This window comes from Rhinolophus hipposideros (assembly GCF_964194185.1).
Source record: "Rhinolophus hipposideros genome assembly, chromosome: 3".
Taxonomy (NCBI): Eukaryota; Metazoa; Chordata; class Mammalia; order Chiroptera; family Rhinolophidae; genus Rhinolophus; species Rhinolophus hipposideros.
The window spans coordinates 85,491,908-85,504,827 of record NC_138049.1 but is presented as its reverse complement, the minus strand read 5'-3'; the positions used below and the strand labels follow the sequence as shown (position 1 = coordinate 85,504,827).

The following is a 12,920-nucleotide window of genomic DNA, read 5'->3' as shown; positions in this document are numbered from 1 at the left end:
TGTCTAATCTTCTAGAAGTCACATAAGATTGGTAATAGGCAGGGGATTTAATAGGCAGGTAATAGGCAGAGGATTTAAATGCAAATCCTCTTGCATTTAAAGATGGAAGATGAGTCATAAAAAGGTACTCAAGTTAGAAATCTAATATTCAATTTATCACTGAAATTATAGAATCAAGACTAATTTCAAAGTACAGAATCATTTGGCATTCTTTTTGGAATACCTTTTTTTTTTTTTTTCAGAACTAGTTGGTCCTAAAAGGATCATCCAGATTAGTTCCAATCAAATAATGTAAAAGGAGTTGCTTTTTGTGTATATAGTTTATAGCATTTTGAAATTATTGCAGTTAAATAGGAAAAGGATTCTTAAATTACCTCATCAATCCTTTTGGCCATGTTAGGCCTGTCCTTGCTGTGTGTCCTTATTTTGCTCTGTCTTATATTGTCTTGAGCAAATCTTGATGTAACTGATTAAGGCTTCATTTTATTCTCTCTCTCAAAAACCTAAGAAACACCAAATAGTACTTCTCAACCGGTTCTCTTGGGGGCCACAGTATGCCACTTTTAGATGCTCTTTTATCATATGAATTTTCTTTTGCCATGTTTCCCCGAAAATAAGACCTAACCACAAAATAAGCTCTAGCATGATTTTTCAGGATGACATCCCCTGAACATAAGCCCTACCACATCTTTTAGAGCAAAAATTAATATAAAACCCGGTCTTATTTTCAGGGAAACACGGTATAAGGAATATCCTGGGGAGCTAGATTTTAAGGCTATTTAAATGTGAGTGTGAAAAGATTATAAACTCCACCACATGGTAAAATCCTTCACCAAAGACAGTGAGTAGATAAAGACAAGGCTGTTAATTTGAAGCTAAGCTACTTAAAATTTTTTTCTAGAAAGTTTCAATAAAACTGCAATAAAATTATGAAGACAATTTGAGGATGTCCATATGTTCACATTCCAGTAAAAAGCAAAACCTGTGAATTCTAAGGGTAAGGTTGGCATGTAAGTACAAAATCTGACCATGTAATCAGTATACTGTAATTTTCATTTCAAGGTGTTTGGGAATTAGGTTTTGTTTTGTTTTCGGTTTGTGTAAGATGTGTGCATATTTTATGCCAAGAAATATTCAGTTTACTATTCTAGACACTCCAGAAGCATTATTTCCTTTAACTTTGGCAACAATATGAGAGTTATGAAGTATGCATTATACCACTGTCCCCATTTTACAGATGAGGAAAGTGTGGCAACCATCCAAGAGCCTGAAGAAGCAGAAGGGCCGGTCTTGAAGTTGAGGTTTGAGCCTCATACCAAGGCTCCTGCTTGTAACCACTATCTGTTTCCCCAGTTCTCTGAACCAACCTTAGTACCTGTCCGTTAACAAGTTTCCATGCCTCAATTATGTATTGGCACAGAAAACAGCAACTTGGAAAACAAACATTCTCTGTACAGAAAGTCCTGGTATAGTTAGCACTGAGTTCGCTGCACACACGTGCTGGGACTGGAGTCATGCCTGGTCTAGCTTTTTTATCCAATATTAGATTTTCTAATCCATTTAAGCCTATTTGCAAAGTCGTTCTATTTCTGTACTAATGACTTAGAAGCAGCTGGAATTATTTTAGCCAAAATTTTGAAACCTCAGATCTCTATTAAAAGAAAAAAGGGAACCATTTGAGACAGCCCAGAGAGACCTATAATGCTGAATTCCCTTTCACTCTGAAGAACTGGCATGAATTCCTTAATCCTCCAATTGCTTTAAAAAATAAATAATTACTGCATGAGTCCTGTAATGTGCACTGATGACAAGGATGATCTGGGATCATTTCCTCAGGGCCAAGATTCATGTTATTACAGTTAGAAGATGCTTATGTACATTTCTGCTTTGGCTTCCGTTCAACTCTGAAAAAAAAGAAAATTCCTCATCTCTCCTAAAGCAAGTATGCAAATTATACTATGTAAAAATTGCTCAAGATAATGGCTAAGCCTCTGTCCTTTATAGGATCCTCCAAAGTCCACAGTGTGTGTGTGTACACATAAAATGTGTGTACACATAAAATGTGCAAACCCTATTGATGAATACTTTAGATTTTCCGAAAAGTGGTCTGTTTCTTCCTCCATCTGTAGAAGGACTTTTGCAGGTGTTTGCCCTTACCTTAATTGAGATCCAACCCAATTTTTTTTTAATTAAAGTTTATTGAGGTAACAATGGTTAGTAAAGTTACATAGGGTTTCAGGTGTACAATTCTGTATTACATCATCTATAAATCCCATTGTGTGTTCACCACCCAGAGTCAGTTCTCCTTCCATCACCATATATTTGATCAACCCAGTTTCTTAAAAGCATCACCTGGAAGGCTCCTTAAAACACAGATCTCTCCTTGTTCCTAGAGTTCCAGCCCCAGCCCTTGACGGCATTTCTGAAAGTTCCCAGGTGATGCGGATGCTGTGGGCAGAGACCACGTGTGGAGAACCACTGCTCTAACTCACTGGTTCCCAAACTCCTCCACGTGGGAATCACCTGAGAACACTTTTAAAAACGTGGATGCCCGAAATCCCACTCCTACAGATTCTGATTTAATTGATCTGGGGTGCTGCGTGAGTACCGATGGTTTTTAAAAGCTCCCCAAGTGAACCTACTGTGCTGCAAGGGTAAGGAACCGCTGATCCACCCCACACGGTCCCCGGCGTGTCCCGCTCCCGCGCGCGCCACGTGGAGACGCTGGAGCCCCTTCCAAGGAGACGGACGCAAAGGAGGATGAGCTTAGGGTAGTAAATGCCCCCATTGTTATTCATCCTCAGAAGCGAAACACTCTGACGCTGACATCAGCGCTCCTGGAACCTCTGAAGATTCATTAACACTCAGTAACTTTGCAAGACAAACCCTGACGTGCCAGCCTCCAGCCTGGGCGCGGAGTCTATCTCACCGTTTCACCGACAACTGCACGCTCTGAACACCCAGAGTGCCAACTGCAGTCCGGGGAGGACCAGCCCTGAAGCCCCCTACTTGTCGTTCTGGCAGAGACAGGGGAGAAAGCGACGTCACCTTACCTGGCGCAGCGTCCAGGGTCGAGGTTGCCGTCGCAGCCAGCTGCGCGCTCCACCCGGGGGATGGCGGTGTCGCAGGCGGTGACCAGCCCCAAGCAGGACGCAAGCGGGGCTGAAGCGGGTTTGCCGCCGTCCGCCCGGAGTCCGGTCTCCCTGCAGCGGCCAGGGCCGAGCGCCGCGGCTCCGAGACTCGCTCTCAGCCCCCTGGAGGCGGAGCCCGGGAGATAAGGTTCGCGCTCCCCACCCGCCCCCTTTCCGGGGCGAAGGCCAGAGGGTGGGCTTTGGATCGGGATTTCCAAGTGCCAACTGCCAAGTGGAATCCTGGTAGAAACATGCTCAGTTCAAATCCTGCTGGGACCAGAAAATGCACCCCTGGGGGAAAAGCGGAGGGGACGGTGCGGGAAGCTGGATAGATAAAGGCAACTCAGAGGTTGAAAGGGCGAGCACTGAGGGAGGCGAGGACCTGGAGAGCGTCTTCGGCACGGGTCAAAGGAGTCCCTCCTCCCTCGGCCTGTGAGAACGGCCCCTGGGGCGCCAGGGTCGGTCACCCAGACCGGCCACCAACAGCAAACTGATGTAGCTACCTTTAACCTAAGGTGATCGCTGCCAGAAAACCTGAGGGGAGTTCGTTTTCAGGCAGTTTGATGCGCAGTTACCTTTGAGGAGTTAGGAGATGCAGGAAGTCCTGGAATAAGGTGACTGCCTTATGACAATAAAGGGATGCTGTGTTCTCTGCCCCTTTCAGTCCATTCTTCACAGAGCAGGCAGAAATTTCTTTAACATTAATGTACTTAGAGCACCGGTGTGCTCTGGCTCCTCAGCTGACTCTCGTCCATCACTCTCCACACTTCTCACTCTGTTTCCCCCCATGTGGCCTGCCACATGTCACTTCAGAGAGTCCTTCCTGCACAACCAATCCAAAGTGAACCCCCCACCATTCCCATTCCCTAGCACCCCCCCTTTTTTTTAACAGGTCACTTGTTCCTCAATCAATTTTTATTGCTTGTTGTTCTTTTGTTTCCATCTCAAAGTAAGCTCTATGAGGACAGAGACATGGTCTTGTTCCCAGCTTTAGCCTTTCCATCTAGAGCAATACCTGGAACACAGTAGGTGCTCAGTAAATGTCTGCTGAGTGTATGTGTGAATTAATATCTCCCCAGGGAAGAAATTTGACAAATGCCTTCCTTTAGTAAGCCGGTCCTACTGAATTCAGGACAATATACAAACATATTGGGATGATCCTCATTTCTTGCATTTCTTCATTTATTCATACATTCATGTTATAGTCTACTGTTAGGCAAATATGTTTCTCCATGGGCCATATCAATGAAAATATAACAATTTTTCAATATGAAGACATGGATAACAATTTCCTAATATTTTTAATAATGACAAGAATACATTCCAAACTCTCAGCAAATGGCCTCTTTTACTTTGCAGAGGAAACTGAAACCTGCCCAAACCAAATGTATACCAACTGATTCTGCATTGCATCTCTTAAAATAGAAAAGGGCCCCCCACACACACACATACACAAAACACTTATTCTGTGTCCCACCTCTTTCTGTCTCCTTAGGAACCCCACATTGATGGTTCCATGTCCTCTTGCATCTTTAACCTCTTCTACTTAAACGACTTACTTGAACTTATTCCAGGCTCTCCTATCCCAACTCTTTACATACTGGTGTGCTTACCAGTTCCTGAAACGGCTCCAGGCAAGTTTGCTAACAATCTCCAGTATTCAGTGGACCAGGGATACTTTATCAGATTCTGATTCAGGATGCTGGTGATGGGAATTAGGGATCTATAGTTTGCAGAAGAGAAGACTTAGGAATGGGCACCTAGAGACAGTCAGAAAAGGAGGCTGTAGGAAAGACAGATATGATAGGGAGGTAAATAATGCCCTAGGTTACTATAGTACGCACTTTTTGTTAAGAACTGTTGCAAACGCTAGCTGACAGTTCTTTCCTTTCTTAGTCTCTCAGTATTTTTTTGTAACCTAGTTGGTCCCTACCCTATCCTTCTTGAAATACTTTCTCCCCCTGTCCTTATTAACTCTTCACCTACCTATCCATCTCTGCTACAGTCTCTTCTTCTGGTTATCTCTAGGTGCTCAACCCTAAGCCTTCTCTTTTCCTGGTGAACTCTCATTAAGCCATATTATCCATTTCTGTAGTTTCATGGATACTTGAAGTTCTTAACGTGGGATCCATGTTGAGCCCTCAGGGAAACTGCTGGGCCCTAGAATTTTTATCCAATAATCTGTGTACATGTACATGTTAATTTTTTCTGGAGAGAGGTGTTTTTCAGATTCTTTTAGATTATCAGAGCATAGCTCTCTAACCCCTATTCCACCCATAATAAAGTCAACAGCCCTTCATCTGTTCCCATGTCTACGTCTCCAACCCAGGTCTCTTTCTCCAGCTTTTGTCAAATACCCCAACTGTCCACTGGACACCTTCACTTGTATGAATGGCAGGCTCTTAAATAAAATATGGTCAGGGCTGAATTTATTATTTTTTGTCCTCCTCCAAAAAGAACTGTTCCTTCTCTCTGCATCCCCATCTTTCCCAAAGGCACCACCATTCATCTAATTACTCAAGATGGGACTTTGCCACAGTCTCCACTCTACTGTAAATCTGACCCTCTCCTGATTAAAACACCAACATGACTTTTTAGTGCTCTTAAAATAAGCTCTGAGCTCTTTAACATGTCTCCACAACTCTTACCTCGCTTACCTCCACCCTCAGGACTTGCCATGTCCTCCCCACCTCCTTACCCCCATATGGTTTAAATACCACCCATATTGAACTTCAGCTGCCTCAGACCCTCCATGCCCAGACTTCCAATTTATAAAAACTGTGATACAATTCATTTATGTTGTTTTTAAGCTGTAAAGATTGTGGGAAATTGTAACACAAAAATAGAAAATTAACACAATGAACCTAACAGCTCTTCCAGCAAGGTCAAAATTTCCCAAGCCATTCATTTTAATAAATAGAATACCTTTTTTATATCTAATTAATATTACTTTATTATATCCTTCAATAAATATATTATTTACTAATTTTATTAATCATTATTATTTATTAATAATTATTATGATTATTAATTATTCAATTAATTATTTGATGCATTTAATATTTATTATTAAATTTATTTAAGACTTGCATGTAAACCTTTAAATTTTTAAATTAAGGGGAGAAAAAAGCTTGGAAAATAAAATTTCCCAATTTTTGTTTTAGACCATAATTGTACCCAAATCTACAATATTACCTCCTCCTCAACAACAACAAAGATCTAAGTCATAAACCCCAAATTTGAACAGAAAAGACCAAAAGAATCCTTCATTTCCTTTACAGTCTCTCTTTGTCTCAGCATCATCCAAACTTACACTACTCACACAGAAGGAGCTCTTACAAAAAGATTGCCTGCAACTGTATATTGCTGCAGTAGAAATGCCTTCTGCCCTGGCTTTTCAGGGCTCACCTCTGCTGCTCAGGGTAATAATTTGTCCTCTTCTCCAGAAGAAGAAACCAATATTATTGCTATATTGTTGTATTTTAAGTCTCAAATTCTCAACAACTAAAGCATATTTAAGCAATGCACCACAACTGAGCTCCACAACTACAACCGGAAGTCAGCACCATTGACAGCAAGTGCCATATCTTAATTGCTCATCATTACATTCCCATGAGAACAATAAACAAACATTTATTATTTGAATGAATGAACCTAATGGGACAAGACGGAGGGAGAGCAATATCAATGTATATATACTGAATGCACTAGTGTTAGCCCAGCCACCAGCCTAGTCCTTTGGGAAACAACGATGAACAAAACAATCCCCTGCCTTCCCTCATAAATAGCTAACCTCACCCTAAAATAATGTACCCTTCGCCAAGGCAGGTAGTTCTCAAATGCTCTCTCCAGGATTGCGGGCAGGGTCATTCTAAGCAAATTTTATTATATTCTTATCCTTTCCTCCAGTAATGCTATATATGAAATATATAGCATTCTATATATGCATTACATACCCTTTCCTCCAGTAATGCTATATATGCAAATATATAGCATTCTATATATGAAATATATAGCATTCTTACCCTTTCCTCCAGAAATGAAATATAACTATAACTTAAATCACTGGCATGTGTGAAAGGAGTAAGAAGTCACCTGGAAAGGGAAAGGGCAAATTACCTGGTGGTCTCAGAACTGCAAACCACAGAAACCAAGTCTTGCTGAGTTCAGCAGCAAAGGGATGCATTGGAATGATATGGCCACAGAATTGATAGAAAGGCTGGAGAACCAGGCTTGGGCAAAGAGAGACTGGGTCAGAGAAGAGTCTGTGCAACAGATTTAGCTCGACAGTCTGCGGAGGTACCGCCGCTTAAGAGAATGCAGCACTCCGCCACTGCAGCACTCCACCTGAGATTCAAAGTCCAGAGAGACTCCAATAGTCTGGCTTGGGTTACATGCCCACTGCCCTAGTGAGGGGAGGGCAGGTCTGACAGTCTCAAAGTTGGTGGCTGGGAAATGTCTGACCATAGGACACCAGGGGACAATCAGGAACTGGGTAATATCTGAGTAACCTGACCATAAATTCAACCCTGCCCAGTAGTACTCCTTCAAATACAGAGCAGACTTTAGTAGTTTCCAAAGTCACAAGGAAGATGGACAACTTTGAAGCAGTTGCCATGGGAGGGACATCTAGGGTGCTGACTGAGGAGGGTTGGGTCACATGCTCCATTCAGAAGTGGAGCCCCACCGGGAGCCCACAGACTGGAAGAGGGAGATGGTGGTTCTTCACAACGAACCAGGGCTCTGTTAACTAAAGGAGAGGAAACAGTCCTGAGAGATGAGGATATCAAAAAGCAACAAATATTCACTGCAGTTCACACCTTTGGCTGTCTGGCTTCCAAATACAATCTTTTCCCAAGTAAAGATAGCCCAAAACCTCATCAGATTACCACATTCAGCCATAAATCCAAGATGTACGTTTTCCTTGGTCAGGTTTAGATGGTCCACCAACCTGTGGCTAAATGATCGAACTAACCAATGTCAATACTGTAGAGAGAACAAGTAACCACAGGAAAGACCTACCCCATTTGGAAAAGGGGAGAAAATGCACAGTATATATTGTCCATAATATATCCTGCTAAACAGAAATAGCCAAGGCTGTTCCCTGAAAGAGAAGTGAGTATCCTGGTCAGCTCACTGGTGGCCCCTAATTCTGGCTCCAGGAAGATATCCTTTGACCACTGACCAAAGGACATTTTTGCCAAGGTTGAGGTCTATCTGAGAAGACCTTTAATCTCTAGGTGGCTTCTGGTCAGTTCCAGAATCTCAAGTTCTACTTGAGGATTCTGGTTTCCTGGCAGCAGTATTCTGCCCATGTTCCTAGCCTCTGCCTAGAGCAATTATGTACATGGATTTGGGGTGGAGAGTCTTGCCCAGTCTGACCTTTGACTCCAAACTATAGCCCAACTGCATCTTTGCAGTGACTGTTTTTATCCCCTTTGACAATCAGATACTGCATAATGAGAGCTGCATGCCAGGGTACTGGGGATTCAGCTTCTCCCAAAGGCAATCTTATTTCCTTCTGTGGTTCCTACCTTCCTAACTTTTGACCACACTAGCTTTATCGCTAGGGAGAGAAGTTGGCTTTTCCAACTATCCAAGGCTTCGCAGTACCAGGCTCATACGTTGCAGTCAGTGTCTCTAGAAAGGCTTTCCTTTCTTTTCTTTTTTTTTTCACTTTCTCTGTTTTCAAAATGAGCTTAACCTTAAGTGTATCAACTCTTTCTAGGGTCCTAATAAAGACTGCAAGATGTAGCCAAAAAAAATCGATGCCTTCACCCTTTTCTTCTGTGTCTCTGAAAGACTCAAACAATCTGAGTCTCAAGTCACTATGGACTACAGCTTAACAAGATTCGCCCCTATTGTATAGTAATGGTGGCCAATTTCCCAGTCCTGGAGAAATACGACTTTTCTGCCCTCCATCCTCCCTCACCTAGATAATTTTGCATGTTAGGTTATGTGACTTATAGCATCCTACTTCTGGCCCTCATTTCTGTATCAATTAGGGCTCTTGTTTGCAAGCACAGAAACTGTTTCTGATTTACACAGAAAATTAATCCTTTGGACATATATAGTAGCTCACAGAAGGTCTGGAAAACCACATTTAGGAAAAAAGGAACCGGGTAAAGTGGCAAAGGTAGCAAGGATTACTCAGCATTCTTTAAAGGGATACCACCAGTGGTAGAAGTGAGCGACATTTTTTTCCCATTCATATATTAATCGACTCAATATATAAAGATAGTGGGTTTCATTGGCCTCACTGGGGTCACCTACAACCCCTTACCTTGTATTAGGAGAGAATAAGGCATCTAATTGTACTGGTCTGCCAAAACTGCCCACAGTGGGAAAGAAGAAATCCTCAAAGGAAAACAGGCTGCTGCTATCATCACAAGGAGGCAAGAGGACTGGATGGGCAAAGCCAAACAGCCACCTCAGGAAAGCTATGCCATTTCCTTAGCACTTTTTTCGAACCAACTATAGGGGCTACAGTCTGCTCTTTCAACCCTTACATCCTCGGATTGTACACACACCTTCAGTTTGATGGATAAATCCAAAAAGCCTGATGTATAACTGTTTTCTATCTAAGAAGATATGACAAATAATAGCTCTACCCTGGAAATAACTGGGAAATGCCTCAGATGCTCCCTGCTGAGCTATAGACCTTGCGCTGGTGTTTCTAGAAACACCACAGCTCAGAGGCCCGTGATTTTTCAGGAGTGAATTCTAGTGATCCTTGGTTTTAGCTCCGATGATAACATCACTGGAACACTCAAACCGCAGAGGGCATCATCCATGTGAACTGCGTTAGGGATGACACATGACCCAAACTGCGCCAGTTAGAGGTCTCCCTAGGACTTTGGAAGGGAGGGAAAGAGGTTGTTTTTGTTGTTGTTGTTGTTGTTGTTGTTGTTGTTGTTGTTGTTTTGTCTTTGGTTTTGAACACCAAGTACCATGTAAGCCCAAATCTTCCTAAAGAAGACCTGGACTGACAATTTAACCAAGACAGAGAAAAGTAAAACCACAGAAAGAGAAAACAATCTACTGACATCTTTTGAGTATCTACATCCAGCCATTACTAAAACTGAGCCTATTTCTGGATGTTTCCCTTATGTGGGTCAATAAATCCCTGTGTGCCTTAAGCTAATTTGAATTGGGTTTCTGTTACTCTTCAATGAGAAGAACCCTAAACTGAACACTCAAAAGAAATCCAAAAACTGAAAGACTGTTAAGAAAATAGAATGTCAATATAAAATTGTTTTGTGTTGTAAATTCTCATTAAATTTATAGCTTTAAATGCTAAATTTTGATACTTAATATCAGAGCTTGACATCAGTAATGAATATTTTTTATAAATTCCCTTAAAAGTCCAAAAGCCCAAGATAATTTAATTCATATCCTAATATGGTTGGATGATTGTCAGGTCTTATTTCTCAGGGAACGATCTTAGATCCAAACGTGAGACCCTCAACTGGCCTGTAAGGATGGGAAAAAAAAATTAAAATATACCCAAAAGTGCCTTCAGAGAGAGTTTGGAGGTAATTCTTCCATGGCATAATTTCAGAGTCCCAAGTTCTTCTGGCTAAGAGAACATTGAATTCCTGTTCCCCAGGATGTAGGTCACACTTCTTATATTTTTATCTTAGGGCTGAAAAGAAAATTCAACTTTTCTCACAGTTAAACCATAACATAAAAATGAGAAAGTATCCCATTTCTAACTGACTGTAACAATTATTTCTTGTTAGTCCTCTTCCTATAGGAAATATTGAAAAGATCCTACATTATGGTTAGCCCAGTGAAGAGGGAAAACAAGAGGTGATTTATATACACCTCTACTTGAAAGTAGAAGGAAGATATATTCTTTGTTGATTAACTTATGATTGAAATACTGTCTCTAAAGTGAAATCACATATTCAGTGCTGGGTGGGTTTTCCTTTGACTTAAAGTTAAAAATCGGAAATAGTGTCCTGTCAACAAGGACACTACAAGTCCCTGACTTCTTAATAGCAATGCTTAATAACAGGCTGGAACAGATTTTTTAAAAAGTCCAATTTCCATTAACTTTGAAGTTAAAATATTAATATATAACAAAATAATTGTTTCAAGTTCCAATAGACTATGTGTGCGTGTGTGTGTGTGTGTGTGTGTGTGTAAAACTGAGAAATATTTGAAGATACTGAAGTTACTTAATATATTTTTCTAAAAACTATAGCAATCCCAGTTCTTTTAACTTGCCTTAGAAGTCATGTTTTCATTCCTCCAATCATTTTCTTAGCACTCTTTGGCGATTTCTTCAAGTGTTGTACAGGTCCTTTAAAAATATTTCATATAGGAAATTATCAGTGATCACTTGGAGAAGCCATTCCACAATATGCTGCTTAATTAAAAATATATATACTGTTTGGCTTCACAATTCATGTTAACAATCATTAGATTTTTTTTTCTGTCACAATAAGTCATTTATTATCTAACCTGCATCCTCCCCCCCTCCCCCAGGTAAATGACTCAGCACTCATTCCCTTACATTTTAATTCTGTTTCACTCCAAATACTTTTCAAATAAAGGTCACTTTGACCAGATTTAAGAGTGATTTCATCATACGTCATATGAAAAATTAGGATGATGGATGAAATAATGTCTACAGTCCCTTTCCAGTTCTCAAGTGCTTGATTCTCTGTGGGGACAGACAGACAAGTCATAGTTATTATCACACATTCTAACTCGTCTTTTTTTCTCTTCCTTAGTTCCCATGTTCTGTGTATCACAATTAATTGCATAAATTGTATTCTAGATTCGTCACTTTCTTTTTCACTTCTGGGCACAAAACCTTTCTTTCCCTAACCATCTAGACTGATCATCGGTTCTTAAAAGGGAGAGAGACTCTATGTGTACTTAGCGCTTGCATGTATTTTGCCCCAGTCTAACTTCACAGAGCTCTGTGAAGCTCATCTTTCTTAACAATATACATTTTTTATCTGATGCTATCTCTAGAACTTGCCTTCGTAATTTAGGCCACCTGCCTGCATGACGTCCTGTTGTAAAGAACAGGGACAGAAATCTCCCCCTCCTTCTGCCAAGGCTTGTCGCTGACTAAAAACATATTTGGACGAGATTGGGCGCGTTCAGGATGGTATGTGTATACATGTATATATGTTTTATATATATTATATGTATATAGTTACAAGAAGTGGAGTACAGCATTAGGAATAGAGACAGTGGAAACGTAATGGCTGTATGTGATGTCAGAGGGATAGTGGATGAGGGGATGGGGGTTGACACAGTGTGAGGGATATAAATGATAAATGTCTAACTATTACATTGTTTTATACACCTGAAACTAATAAAACAACAAATAAACTAAATAAATAAATAAATAAAAATAAAATAAAATAAAAACATACTTGGGAAGCCTCCTGGAGCAGCAATGGGTGGGGATGAATGCCTTGGCTGACTGCATGCAGATTTTCACAGATGCCAAATTATTCAAACAGGGCAGTCTCTCTGCTGTGCCAGAGTCATCTGCTAGAGTCTGTGTACAAGACAGATGTGGTTTCCTTCTCAGTCCTTCAAGAGCTTGAGTTTGATAAAGCCTCTGAGCCTGCTTTAAAATAAAAAAAAAAAACAAAAGCCATAAAACCCACAATGTACCTGACGAAAAAAAGATTTAAAAGTAGTCCCAGCCCCACCTCTCACCACAGCTGGTCTCTGAGAGGAGTGGACTGCACAGAAGGACTTCTCTAGGTTTCTTCCAAATGTGAGCTGAGATAATTCTAGGAGGTCTGCTTGGCTCAG

At 41.0% G+C, this 12,920-nt stretch overlaps 1 protein-coding gene across 1 annotated transcript in view; it reads right to left on the bottom strand.

The window, feature by feature from the left end:
* COL21A1 (collagen type XXI alpha 1 chain) overlaps window positions 1-3,254 on the bottom strand; it is a 153,923-nt gene extending 150,669 nt beyond the window's left edge. Inside the window, exon 1 of the mRNA XM_081036182.1 lies at window positions 3,054-3,254. The gene's annotated coding sequence lies outside the window, so the exon portion shown is untranslated. The remainder of the gene's footprint in view (window positions 1-3,053) is intronic.
* Between the last annotated feature and the right edge of the window lie 9,666 nt (window positions 3,255-12,920).